We start from the raw sequence: 15,693 nt of genomic DNA, 5'->3' as shown, positions 1-15,693 counted from the left end.
TTTTAGAGTCGGTTAAAGCATTAAAACCTTCTCCTGAATGTAACAAATACTTTTCTGAAAATCGCATCCAAACGCGAGATAATCGCGGACAAACATAACTACATACAAACATCGAATCGAACTGAGAACCTTCTTTTTTTGAAGTCGTTAACAACATAGAAATTACTTCTGATATTCCATAACACATGCTTTAGCTACTTACATCAGAGTAATGTATGTTGTACAATATTTATTTATTATTATTTTAATATTGATAAGATATAAATTTGACAAGCTGAGACCTTGAAATCAAACCATATTGTTCTGTGTACTGAGCGATACATACAAGTCCCATAGGGATCACCGCTATTTGTAACATGAATGCGTAATCTAATGTCTTCTGCTTACACTATCTAAATTACAGTTGTTTACAGTCTTTAATGAAACGAACCATAAATTGTGCGAAAATTTAATCAAGTTGAATAATTATGTATTCGGTACTTCTATTGGGAATTAATCTACTTTCAACAATTTACATGAGAAGTGGCATTAATATATTTGTTATAACATCGTATTAACTTTATGTTTAATTGAATTCTGTAAAACAAACTCTTATTGCTGGATGATCTCGTACTGAATTGGTGTCCACGCCGAAAAGACAACAAACATATTTTTTTGTGTGCTGTAACATATTAGAAGAATATACAAGTTATACTGTGAAGCTTTATACGCACGAATGGATTATAAAATCAACTTATCACACAGTTCACATTTGTTTCGTATATTTCTATAGATTTATTAGATTTTTTACAGTAGCAATATTTATTTATCTTAATATAGTAAATAAATGTAAATTACTATTACTTACGGTCATAATTAGTTAATTGTGAATCAAATACTATATTAAATGGAGCTTAAAAACCTGAGTTCATAATGAAAGATGATTCGTTTTTGCAAGGGTGTAAGGGTTTAAAAAATCCCGATTTCCAACATTTTTATATATGAATACTGCAATTAAAACCATTAAAACATTGCCAAATATCAATAATAGGTCTGATACCACCTTGGTACTATTTTTACATAGGTTACTTGACTGAGTTTAAGGCAAAATAATTATTTAAATCGGTTAACAAATATAAAAAGTTAACACTCAAATATACATAAGTATATTATACCGACATATAGACGAATTGAGAAATTCCTGTATATTATTAGGTATTTTATATTGGTTGTGTTTTTGTTTCTTTATCAAACTCATTAGAACTAAATGTACAATCAAAGAGACATAGGAAATGAACACATGACTCGTCACGTTGGCTGCTCTCGTGGATAACACAATAAAGAGGAAACGGGAACAGCCGCGATGCGGATTTCTCTATAATATAAGCGACGTAGCGTAGTTGTAATTAACGCGCTTCGTCGCGTAGGTATGGCTGTAGCTTAATAGACGATGGAACGTGGAACGTGGAACGTCGCTTTGACAGGTGTACTCAAAGCTAGACGGTAAACGGTTATTCTGTCAATTCAATAAATTGACAATTTGTAACATTAATTGACTAAATTCAACGTTGTCTACAAGTTTTGAACATCGAACCCTCTTTAGTTGTTCGATTGTATTTGTTGAAAATAGCTTGTAGATATTTTGGTTGATTTATTTACAAACCCAAGACAAATTTATAAGTAATCATTATGTTTGCAAACCATAAATTAGAAATCTGTCATTTATGAATGAGCAATTTTTACAGATGTATTCAAACTTCTTTGATAAAAATTCTAGTTTATTTTTCTCATCGTGTTGGAATTGTTATTTTATCCAAATATTTTGTTTAAAAAATGCGATGCAATCTGTTATAGTTTTGACAATGTTCGCTTCAATCGCCAACAATTTTCTCCTCGACTACGTTAGCAAATCCAAACACTAAAAAATATGTGACAAACTATCACTCTTGTATACTTGGCGTCAAAATGATGAAACCTTTTCAAAATGAAATCGTTAATGTTAAATATTTTACATTAGTTAAGTTAGAATTGGAGTTGGTCGATGATAATTTCCTTTATTTTTATTATGTTTTTTATATTATATCTTTTCAGCCCGAGTACACCGCTCTCTTACCGGTCAGTAAGATTTCTTTCTAAATAGGCTATTTGACAATGCGAAAAATAAATTGTGAATTATTGTAATCAGTGTATATTATGAGTTTAAAAATGGGTATTTACTAACGAAACTTGAAAATAACTCTTAATTTATTCAAAAATTATGATGAAGTCACTTTCTTGTAAACCTTGCTTTTCTACTATATGTACCACAGATTAAAATACAGCAAAGTGACGTCACCGACCCCATTGCAGCGCCATATTGTCTAAGTAGCGTTTTTGTGCTTTATTTAAATATGTAATTTTTAATATGATATTTTTCGGCAAATATGTACTAGAAATAAAAAAAACAACTTTTACTCGTTTCCTTAACCTCTACTAAATAATATAAAATGGATTTTAAAAACCAGTCAAATAACCAATTTTCTTAAATTGTTGCAATTTAGTAGATAAATTTCTATTAAGAATCCCCTTTGTTTTTCTGCATATCTATGACTTTTTTTTATGAACAGCTATCGTCTCATAATTACTGGAATGTAAATCGGCTTACGCCATAAATATAAACGATAGTAAATTTTCCATAAAACCGGATGCAGCGTAACTTACATTTTTATAACATATCATCAAACATATTTTTAGATGCTTTTTCCAACCATTAGTTCGTATCGTTATCTCTGATGTATAAACTTATCATAACTGTCAAAATACTTTCAGAGGCCGTTAAAGAAATATCTACTATCAATGACGAAAAAATGTTCAACGGTTTTTTTTATTTACTACGGCTTGGTAATTTTGAACGGAGCAAATATTTTTTATTTCCTCGCCGACTTTTTTTTAAAGTTGCCAGGTTTTAAAAAAAAAAATTGAAATGATGTCGCTTTATATGCAATACATCACATACACAATTGAATCTTGTGCATAAAACTATAGACGTTTAAACTTAATGAATTGTTTATTTTGATAAGGATTTAAAAATTACGTATAAATGCTAGTGACATCTGTATATTAGTACGTAATATATATATATATATATATTTTACTCTATGCAAATCAAGATAATTTTAATTTTCAATAATAATATATATACTAGTAACTTTTAGAATACTTACATTAAAACTTTTCTTTGGATTCGAAATAAAATACACAAACAAAACTTTTTCATTTATAGTATACAGTGTTTGTGAATTCCTTCTTTTAAATAACTTTAGAGAATTCTAGAAATAAATATAAACTTAAACGGCAACCACAATCTGCTATGTTACTGATTGATTTCAGTTCAGCTAACGTCCCAACAATCGCTGCTTCAAATTGTTTTCCCGGAGAGATCAGCTCCAGTTAAGAATAGAACGCCAGCATCCACTTTCATAGTAATCGGACTTTTAGAGTTCCTGAGTGCTTTGTAAAAACGCCTTGTAAATGTTTATTTCCTAAGCGAGCTTTTTTTTTATGGTATAGGTTGGCGGACGAGCATATGGGCCACCTGATGGTAAGTGGTCACCATCGCCCATAGACATTGACGCTGTAAGAAATATTAAGTATTCCTTAAATCGTCAATGCGCCACCAACCTTGGAAACTAAGATGTTATGTCCCTTGTGCCTGTAGTTACCCTGGCTCACTCACCCTTCAGACCGGAACACAACAATACCGAGTATTGTTATTTGGCGTTAGAATAACTGATGAGTGGGTGGTACCTACCCAGACGGGCTTGCACAAAGCCCTACCACCAAGTAAACATAGCTAACATTTATGAATTTTACTTTATGTATAACCTCTTTTTTGCAACAGTTTGTTAGCGGGAGAAAATATAAAATAGATGCTTCTATGTTAAAAGTCAGTGTAATTACAGGTAGCGAAGATAACATCTTACTTTCCACGGCATTTCAGTGCATTAGCGATGTAAGGGATTGTTAATATTTCTTACAGATTTTGTGTATGTGGGTAGGTGACCACTTATTATCAGTTGCATGTCTTTCTATCATTATCATTACATAGTATAAAACAAATTCATTCACCGCTGTCTGTCCCTATGTATGCATAGATCTTTAAAATTATAGAACGGATTTTGATGCGCTTTTTAATAGATCCGAGAGGAAGGTTTTTATGTACAATAATGCACACTGTAGTAGAGAAACACTGATTATTTCAATGGTATTAAAGTTATGTTGTAAGTAAACATATGAGCGCTTACATTGCAAACATTAGCATTGCACCTGAGCGAAGACGGGGCGAGTCGCTAGTTTTAAATAAATAATAATCACTCGTATAAACTCGTGACAAATTATTATAGGTAGTTAGCGTATGCAGCATGTTCGCTAACCCATATCACTGCGTGCCATAACTGCAATTGGTTTAGTACCTGCCGTGTCGTATTGACGCTTTGTGAGCACGAAAAGTTGCATGCTTTACGTTCAGCGCTCCACTTGGTGGTTTTTTGAGCGAACACAAAACGAAGTGCAGATGCTATGTCACTTTGTTTAATAAAAACGTGGAAATTGTGAGTTAAGATACAAATTACATATTGATATAAAGACACAGGAATGTTGGTAATTGGAGCAAAAACAAGGATTTTTTTCACGTTATCCGTGTAAGAACATTATTAACGATAATTATTTGAAAAAATTATTGATTATATATTGCATTATATTGTCTAGATACAATAGTAGTAGCGAGTTGCAACAAATGAAAACCTTCTAAATGAAAATATACATAGTTAGATGTGTCCAAATATCAGATTAATTTGGTCAGTCATGTAAGAATATATAATATCACTAAAGCGATTAGAAAAAAACGCATTGCGTAATTTGTTGCTGTCCAAATGATATGACCTATAACATTACTACCACTAAGTGAAGTACCAAAACAGCAATGATTTTTCGAGCTAAAATAAACATGTCAGTTCCGACGCATCCTTATAGGTGGCGTTTCGAGTTTCTGTATACACGAATATATATGGACGTAAACTATAGTATCTAGATTTATACATGTCCACTTCGACTTGCTGAATATGCCATATTTCAATAAAACTTTCATTTGCTAGCGAGAGTTACAGTAGAGTTGTTGACATTTTCCAATATTTGATATTACTTAGATATGTAAAATATCGATCAAATATTTGAAGTTATATGAGAAAGTTAATTAGAAATATTTACACGGAACCAAAGTTATTCGTATGAGCTCCACTTAACCGGCTATTGCGAACGCGGAATAACGACGTTAGTAAAAATGCCATAACCGTATGTTATGGTAAGAGAAAAATATTAGAAGCAAAGGATTACAATGGAATTCTTCTTTCACTCCGACAGTGTTCCTCAAATTATACAGTTATTTTCATAATTGTTAAATAATATTCTATATTACATATTTAAGTACATACTTGCGATCGTAGAGCCACCCACCCGATCCGGTCATTCGTTATTTGTCCGGTGTTTTGTGTGTATTTGGGTCCTCGGATAGTTTAAATTGGTCAGGGTAAGTTACATACTACGATCATAAAGTAAAAACTTAATATTCAATTTTTTTGTGTAAGGAGACGGGTAACATTATAAGATATTGATGTTTTAAGTGTACACTGTGGTAGGTATGTTTGTATCATAACAAAAGTAATTTACTGACGAAATTCGAGACTTGAATCGCAGTTTGAAATATCACTACATAGTATAAAACAAAGTCGCTTTCTCTGGCCCTATATCCATTTATATGCCTAAATCTTTAAAAGTAGGTACCCAACGGATTTTGATGTTGTTTTTTTAATAGATATAGTGATTTGAGAGGAAGGTTTTTGTATATGACACATGGACTATGTAGTAAAGTAACACTGATAATTTTAGAAGTTTGTAATGTGTTGTCGTAAATAAAATCTGTAGTATATTTAGTATTAGTATTGCACCGGTGTGAAGCCGGGGCGGGTCGCTAGTGTAATAATAACAAAATAATTTCAAGCAAAGCTAACAGGAACTAAATAACAGCTAAATTAAAAGCGAATGTTAAAATTGTCTGTGATCGTGTGACAATTTCAACAGTCGCTGTTCTAGAAGCGAGCGCGCTTTGCATTAAAAGGCCAGCGCTGAACGCTGAACAAATCAAACACTGCTTCTTTCATCTGGGTTCTACCCGAGAGGTTTCAGAAGCATAGTTGATCATACTGTGTATTTAAAGCATGGTCTACATATTCGATTACTGCTATAATATTGTAGTCTAGTTAATTGTTATTTTTTTTTTACTATACGTAAAACTCGGGGAGATAATGAAAAAATATTTAAATATGTAATATTTCGCTTATCATCGTAGTTAATTAATTCGAAGAATTATATTTCTGAATTGCTTAATGTACGCACGTAACAATTCGATTTATCCATTTCAATTAGTATATTTTAAAAATATTTTAAATTCTAAAGAATAAGGAACTACGCTAACTTCTATCAAAATAAAATGTATTCCTAATATGTACTTAACTTTATCTCCGAGAAGAGCGTGCCCCGACATAAGTAAGATGCAAAGTGCTGATTTGCTTGAAGTGCTCCGTCGCATCTCGGACCACTTAACGTTTATATTCTTGGGTATAACGAAGAAAATTAAAAAGACACACACAATATTAAAAAAAAATCGTGATTTTTTTACTACAACACAAGATTCATAAAATTCTCGCATATTCGGCTTAAAATAATCACAGTGATGGGTATTTACACCATATAGATCATTAACACTCTTTACTTTCCATACATTACTTTACTAACATATTATTACTACTAACTTTACATTAACAGCATGTAAATTTCCCATTGCTGGGCTAAGGCCTCCTTGAGGTCCTTTGAGAAAAGGTTTCGATCATATTCCACCAAGCTGTTCCAAATTATGATTATTTATAATAAAAATATTTATAATTTATTATGACATACTAATAACCAGACCTTCAATAAGGGGACACAAAACGTTTATATCAAATTATAAATTAATCAGAAGCCACTGGATGCAAGAAAACGCAAGACCGGCTGTGAAGATCTTTGACGGAAGCATTGGTTTCGTCACGGTAGCATACGTATGCTGGTTTTTTAGTGGGTAAACCCGGTGAACCTGGGCGCACTCGGCGTCCAGTAAATCGGGGAATCACAGACCCCCCCCCCCACTTTCCATCACGTGGGGGAAGCGCGTAAAGCGTTTTTCCAGCGAGAAAAAAAAATAGCAAAAAAGTAGCAATGGACGTCTTCCCGGTGACATGATAATTTATATTATGAATCGCTATTCGTCTTTATATTTTTCCGACAAATTAAATAAAACATTAATGAACATACAGCTAAAGTTTACGCATGAATCACTCCATGTCCATTATGGAAAGCCGTATATAAAATCGTTTGGTGGTTTTGAGTTTATCTCGTTTGCCCGTCCATCTGACGATAATCAAAAAAAGGTTTAGCAAAAGTTTAAGGACCATTGAATATGTAGTTTACAGCATTGACAGACCTATAAATCCGCGTCAAAGCCGATTTTTTGATTTATAGAATACACAAAATATACACGGTGCCCATACGTGCGATGAAAAGCCGCAAACGAGAGAAGCATACATCAAATACTAATAATTTTCAAATACTATATAAGTATATTAATAGTAAAATAAATGTTATTGGTAAAATGATTATAGCATGTTTTTGTAAATAGATAGTAAAAATCCGCTATTTCCCTGCATTTTAAATTTGTAATATCTTCGAAAATATTAATTTAAATGCATGCATGCTGTAAGCGCCCATATTACCTAATCTAAGTACCTAGGTATATTAAATGCACAATGTACTTAATTGTTTTTTTATTTATTTAACACAACAGATTATTACGTCATTATTAGAATATTATTATTACAATCTTGATCAGTGTTTCTCTAAAATAATCTACATCTATTATACAGTAGATATAGGGAAAAGTTCAGGAGGATGATGATAAAAGAAAATCGGATTAAAATTCGATGTTTATTATAGGGATTAAAGGATATGCATGGATAGTCATACAATAAATCGTTTTATATTCTGTAGAGATTTGTTTATATTCTGTAGAAAAGTAGTATGAAATAGATTATTAAACCAAATAAATATTTGTCAAAAAATGTGGAACGCTTCACGATTTTGCGTGTCATCCTTGCGCAGGGGCCATGCTAATCTTCTCTGTATCGTTCCAATTTTAGTATATGTACTGCCGAAGCGAGTACACTTGCTGTAGTAAAAACGTTGTATATATAGTTAGTGCCATACAAAACATCGATAGCGCGATTAAGGATTTTTATAGCTAAAACCGAAATAAGTCACTCAAAAGAAAATTTATTTCATAATTTAAACAAAATAACTCTTAATCATTTATTAAAAAATAATTTAGTATTGTCCATTTATTGTACGAAATGAGAAAATTATACATATTCATATTAACATGAAGATTCTGCGTCAACAGCGCCATCTCTATACACAAAGAGTAAACTATTTGCATATAAAAAAATTGTTTGCTTATTTGCTACCACATAAAAATGTCGTTGAAACAATAAAATGTTCATTAACTTATAGAAGTTAACCATAGTAATTTAAAAAGTAATGCAATTTATATTAAAAACACTTATTTGAAAATTTATATAGTCAGCTCCCTGCCACCTATTAGTACTTTGGAGAAGTAAAAGCAAGTTAATATGTAACGCCATCTCTTGTTCATTTTTAGTACCATTAGTAGTTATCACTAAGACTTACGAAGCATTGTAGTTAGCAATTGTTTTGGCAGATGGCGTGTGTAACGAAATTAAATATTGTTAGCAGTCAATGTTAATAAAAATATTATTTTAGTAGGTATCAAAGTTTATTTTATTCTTATACATAAAAATTATTGAAATTAAGACCATAATCATATCTGCATGAAATGGTGGCAAGACATAAAAGACTAACTGGATGGCAAAAATGCTAGCGGTAAGTATTTCAAATGACATTCATCATCATCATCATCATAGTAGAAAAACAAAGTAGCTTACCGTAGTTATGAATATAACCATACCATGTTGAATACACCGGTTCTCGTCCGATCACCGAAGTTAAGCAACATCGGGCGCGTTCAGTACTTGGATGGGTGACCGCCTGGGAATACTGCGTGTCGTTGGCTCTTTTGCTTTTTTTAGTAAAAAGTATCTTCTCGATTTTATTATAATCAATAACATTTATTATTGTCACTTATTTAAAAAAATAATATATTTTGGTAAAAGTTTAAAAGAGGCCTACTAACAAACACCTTTCTTTAATCTTTCATACTCTTTCCGTTTATACTGTGGTATTCTTATGCATACTTATATTATAGTGATAAGTCAATGTTTTTTAATGATGGTTTGATCTGAATCCTATGATCCTATTTGTTAGATTAGCGTATTTGAAATTTTCGTTTCGTGATAATAAAACTTTATTTAATTTGTCATGTTATTTAAAATTGTTATTTTATTTCTATGAAATAAAATAGGTACCTCATAATTTGTTTTTCATATTTAACAATATATTACGACGTTCTTAAAAAAAAAAATATTTTGAGCTTTAAATTTATTGTTTGCTAGTAGGCACTTAAAATGTGTATGACTTATGATTATGCACTTTAATAGAAAAGTATATCCAATCCTGTCTTTATTATTCGGGGTGAAGGTGTTGCACAAAAACTGGACACCACACCTTGATCTCTTCCTGGACAACCAGTAAAAATGTACTTCAGGGCCCTTTTGATTTAATTTTATACCTACTAAAAAATACACGAGAACATAGCGCATATCTAGTCCCAGGAAATATGCACAAACTTAGCGGTACAATTTCATCTTTATTTTTCTGGTTAATTTTATAAAACACATGTTTTATAGTTTCTATCGAAATAGTCGATATTGTTGAAGATTTATATAACATTGTTGTAAATATATTGTCCTCAAGGAAGAAAGGAGGCCTTTGCCCATCGATGGGATGTTAAGAGGCTGTCATTTTTAAATATATTGTGACGTTAGCTAACGAAATAGTGTTTGTAAAAAAAATAGCATGAAAGTTTTTATTTATTGCCAGTAACCGCAACAATCTCGTTCTTGAAGAATGGATGTACTTTTTGAGTCTGAAGTACGGAAGAAGTATTAAGGCTTAATCACTTATTAAATATTCCTCAGATCGTTGTTCAAAATAAAAAAGAAAAATGCCTATATTTTGTACTAAATGTTCCCTCGTAAACATGATTTCCCTCGAGTCGAATGACCCTGATTTTATTTACAGAATGTTTTAAAAGCTGACTTGCGTCATTAAAAAACATTGTTAATTTTACCGCAAATTGTTTGCAATCAAATTCATTGCGATGGCTGGATAATATAAAAAATCAATCATGTGTCAATAGAAGGTACCTCTCATTTCGTTTGCTAGAAGGAAAAGTAAATAAAATGTTTATAAACGTAAAAATATCCTCATTTATCTTCCATAGACGAATCAACTCCACAGCATACTCGGTTAGAAAGTTAGGCAACTGATATTGATACCGCTCGTCCAGTAGAATTTGATTATTTTCAAACTACTTATTATTTAATAGGGCATATTATTTTGGGTTAACGCTACACATATTGAATCCATTTTTATTATACTGTAAGCTATCCGATCTACATTACAATCTTGGAGCTAGAGACTCACATCGGGGTGTTTTATTTGGGGATATGTAGGAATACTCACAGTTGCATTACAATATATTTACAACAATGTTTTGTGTTATCACAGTAATGTTGATCAATTTGTTAGAATCCATGATAAGCATTGTATGAACAAGAGACGTAAGGATAAGCTTATAACGCCAAGTTTTCGAATGATCCTATATCGTTCAAGGTACAGCAGAACGCCGATTATCCGGATTAATTATCCGGCTAACCGACCGGGATCGATTTGGATACTCGATAATTCGGATAATCGGACATTTACCGGACATAAAGAAAAACGAACCGTCACAAATAAAATAAACTTAAACAAATACATTTCTAAAATAACTCTCACTTGAGCATTTCGATCACGGTAAATTGCGACCCCAGGTAGACCTCAGGCATTAATAAAAACACTAAGTGTAAAAGTTACATAGTCTTTATTTTTTATAATACGCTTAGGGCCTATTAGGGTAATTGGACATATAATATATTAAAATAAAAATTATGAGTAAGGCATTTTATTCTCTACAAGTTTATATGGATAGATGATAAAAAGCGTGGAGTATTACTTGTTGACTTTCAGGCAAAATACGTTGTATTTAAATAATTTTATATATTTCATGAATGAAAATAATAAATATTGGGTTTCTTGCTGAATTTTCCTTACAATTTATTTTAAAGGTAGCTCTATTTTAATATGTACTATAATTAAAATGAAGATTGATAAGTGCTCGTCGAAGCCTAATTGAATATATTATATTTTAATTTTGAATTTTGAAATATAAAAGGACGTATTGTGGGCTAAAGTAGTATTGTTAAGCAACATTTTCTTATGTCGCAATTATCAATGGGATCGAAGTGAGTCCTTTAACATAATAAATACGGGAATATTGCACAACATCCAACGCTGTAACTAGACTAGCACCGATTGGCCATTATGACGAATATGGATGTGTGATGTCTAAAGCCCATCTTCTAACAGAAATACTTCAAGGGGACCATACGCACTTAAATTCTTCTTCTTTCCAGTCTCCTATAAGCCATCGAAACCGGATGAAACTTAACGTTTAGCGTACCTACAAAACATTATGAAGCAGGTATATACTTTCTTCTTATTTGTCATACAATTAAATTTTATGTGAATTTTAATAATTTACTTATAGTGTAAAGTATTAAAAACTTCTTCCAAAAATAATATTTCATTGTTCTATATCTGTTATGGACATTGCCCGAGGTTGATGCGATTATACGAACAAACAAACAGACTAAAATAGGGATATTTGGACGACACGTGCCGCTATCATGCCGTAATTACAAAGGGTAACTGCGTAGGTAGATATTATACTTATTATGTTTATATTAAATTGGCTTATAAATGTTGACGTTATAAAATATAAACACATTATTTTCACTATTGATTCAGTGGTTAATTAGGTCATTATCACAAAACAAAGTCGTATTACTAAATAATTTAATTAAATTAATTATAATATATCAATTGAAACAGAAAATTTGTAATAAGAAAATTAATATAACACGTGCATAATATTATTATATTCAATCATAGATCATATTCTACTGATGATCATTAATACTGATTACATAACTTGCATAAGACACAAATAGTCAATTCATACAGCGAAATACTGAAACGTTACTCAAATATTTAAGTCCACCTCAACTATTTGAGACGCCGTTAAATTAAAATTTCGCATACTCAAACGTCATTTTTGAGCATCACTCAAATTTTAGAGTGATTCAAAATAAGTAGTCTAATAAAATAATTAGTCGTGTAAAACTGTTACTCTTAGAACCGGTAGAAGTGCACAATGTAAATACGCGCCTATATTGACAAGTGTGACTTAGATAATGTGATCGATTTATGACAGTCCAACACCCTCTTTATTATCTGTAATTTCACGGCCTCTAGCAGGTGGGACGCAGTCATCCATAAACCGTTGATGGGTTTTTTAATGAAAAACCGATAGGTTTTTTAATTGAATCATTTTGTGGTCGATGTTATTGACATAATCGAACCCGATCTTTGGGGTAAATAAGTTTATTTTTATCAAGCTAGGGTCTGATAAAATAACGCATATATTGTTTTGTTACTTTAAAGTATACGATTGAATAATTTTAAAATTTTAAACATTGAGTTTGGTGTCAATGTTTATCCATTCTTACGAACAAATCGTAAATATTCCAGGTAGGTATAAATAATTATACATTTTAAGTTGCCAACTAATACCATGCTTAATTTTATCCTATTCCAATCGAAGTAGGAATAAAGATAAACAAAATTTAAATTTACGTTTCTCATGCAATAACTCTGTTATATTACTTCTTTATTAACATTACTCTAAACTATTTCAACTTATGTTTAAAGCGCCATATATTTGCAAGTCCTCAGTGAATATCATAGATTAATCAAACTCAACTAATATCATTGCGTTAAAATGCTGACATAAAGAAAATCTGTAAGTTTCCCGCTGCTGGGCTAAGGCCACTTCTCCTTTTAAGGAGAAAGTTTGGAGCATACTCCAACAAGGTGCTACAATGCAAGTTGGTTGACAGACATCTATGTCAGAGTTTCGTTGAAATAAAGACAAATGAAGGTTTCCATAACCTCCCAGAACGAGATGAATCATAAACGCAACCATTGAATAAGGTACACGCGTTCTAACTATTGGGACATTTCTGCTCTTTTTCTGCATTTTTTTGTTTATTTGGCTTTCCTTCTCGTTTGGTTGAAATTGGTTTGATGTAAATTGATTTTATGCAATATTATTAAGCCATATTATAAAGCTTATGTTCAATCTTTAGACATAAACGAAATATGTAGTTTACTAGATTGTATTGTTACCAGCATGAGCGTGTTCAAAATTTCAGCACAATCAGCGAGAAGGGGCTTATAAATTATTTGCGAGCTTTTACCCACACAAACTCACATAATATGATGTTAATGAACTTTATACAATGACACTCTCGCGTCTTAATTAGGTATTTACCCAGTGGGTTCATACTAACTTAAATTCATAGGCTCTTTAAATTGGAGGCGACCTTTGTTTTGTCAAAATGACAGTTGACAAAAATTCAAATTGTTTTGAACCGTGCATAATATTATTACATATTATTTTAATATGCATCATTATTGAAGATCTGCACGCCAGCGGAAACTATTTTATATATTTAGTATGATTTGATGCGAGATAAGCCCAGCAGCTAGAACGCCCACATCTTAACCGATTATTACGGGTTCAAACCCCAGCTAGCACCACTGAATATTCATGTGCTTCATTTGTGTTTATAATTCATCTCATTCTCGGCGGTGAAGGAAAACATCGTGAGGAAACCTGCATGTCTCAAATTCCATAGAATTCTGCCACATGTGTATTCCACCAATCGCTTTGGAAACCAAACTAAAGTGTAAATTTACAGGCTGTTGTTGTTGTATGATATATTTCAATAAAAATCAAACAACGATGTGCATTAATAATGTTATATACTCTTTGTTTATATCTAAATACAATTCCCGTTGTAACATTTCCCATAGGTCACGACTGGTGTAAATATTTTAACAAGTCAACTTCGATAAGAAATGTTTTAGAAATGGCATCTAAGCTGATTAACAATAATAGTAAAATCATACACAAAGTGTAAGTAAAACGCACCTATTAATTAACGAAACACTTGTGTCCATAAAATGAATACAATATGCTAATAATATATTCAATAAAATCGCTTTATCAAGATAAATAAAAAACGTTTTTTTTTTTAATTTTTAGTTTATAACCCCCTTTATACCAATTCCAATAGTTTTTCTGTTTAAATTAAAATAATAAATATAAGTACTGCCTTATCGACAAAGAAGGGGATAAACAAAGTCGGTAATAAGAACCTCCTGTTTAAAGTCGTTTTGAATTAAACATTATAATGAAACGCTCTTTACACCACTTCTATAAAACGAACTGCTCTGAGCTTTCGACCAACGTAAAATTGAATTTAGAAAAAGGTCTCCGGGACCTTAGCACGGTCCAATGTAAAATCTAATGTCTCGCTGTGAGAAAAAATCGTGACCGGTGACTAGATGGAATATTCGGTGTGTTTGTTGAATTTTAAATTCGTATTTCGAGACGTGAAAGAGATATAAAAAATTATAATTTATCTTGTTATCAAATAATTCTGCGAAAAATATAGGTTATGTTTGTCATTGTATATGCATAATTGTATATGTTTCAAAGAGATATATCAACTTCTGTATTATATAGATAGGTTATTTTCGTATTAATTAATGTTTCTGAAACATTTATTAACTGAATCAATAAATTGTTCAAATGTTACATACTGTCATAAATTTATTTTAATATTAGGTTGGGGAAAAAGTCTTTTCGCATATAGTATGTATGAACTTGTAATAAAATCTCTTTGGCTATACCATTTGTATCTGGCTGGTTTTGGTATCATTAAAAAGTTTTTATTTTAAAGAAGGCACTTCCAAATTCAAATTAGGAATTTGTGTGATTTTCATTTGTTTTTGTTGTTGTTAAAAAGAGTGAATCTAAGGAAGAAATTCGATACATTTTAAAATTTTACTATAAAAAAGGTAAAAATGCAACTCAAGCCGCGAAAAAAATTTGTGATGTTTATGGACCTAATGCAGTATCTGTGAGAGTAGCGCAAGTTTGGTTTAAGCGTTTTCAAGCCGGAAATTTTGATATCAAAGATGCATCTCGCTGTTACGGACAAAATTGATGCCATTTTTGAAAAAGTGGAGCAAGATCGGCATATTAGTAGTTACGATGTAGCTGAAGAACTGGCAATTGACCACAAAACGGTTTTGACTCATTTGAATAAAGCTGGGTACACAAAAAAGCTCGATATATGGGTGCCTCATGAACTCACTGAAAGAAACCTAATGAACCGTGTACTCATTTGTGATTCTTTATTACGACGTAATGAAACCGAA

General features: G+C 31.5%; 1 non-coding gene and 1 pseudogene across 1 annotated transcript; one reads left to right on the top strand and one right to left on the bottom strand.

Annotated features, from left to right (window-relative positions):
• Nucleotides 1–8,160: 8,160 nt before the first annotated feature.
• Nucleotides 8,161–8,267, bottom strand: LOC124543965. Its single transcript, XR_006967508.1, has one exon. It is a non-coding gene; the product is annotated as a U6 spliceosomal RNA (small nuclear RNA).
• Nucleotides 8,268–9,074: 807 nt separating this feature from the next.
• Nucleotides 9,075–9,193, top strand: LOC124543963 (annotated as a pseudogene).
• The last annotated feature ends 6,500 nt before the right edge of the window (nucleotides 9,194–15,693 follow it).

Source organism: Vanessa cardui, chromosome 3 (assembly GCF_905220365.1).
Source record: "Vanessa cardui chromosome 3, ilVanCard2.1, whole genome shotgun sequence".
In the NCBI taxonomy this organism is placed as follows: domain Eukaryota; kingdom Metazoa; phylum Arthropoda; class Insecta; order Lepidoptera; family Nymphalidae; genus Vanessa; species Vanessa cardui.
The sequence above is the reverse complement of the archived record's forward strand: the minus strand, read 5'-3'. Positions and strand labels throughout refer to the sequence as shown.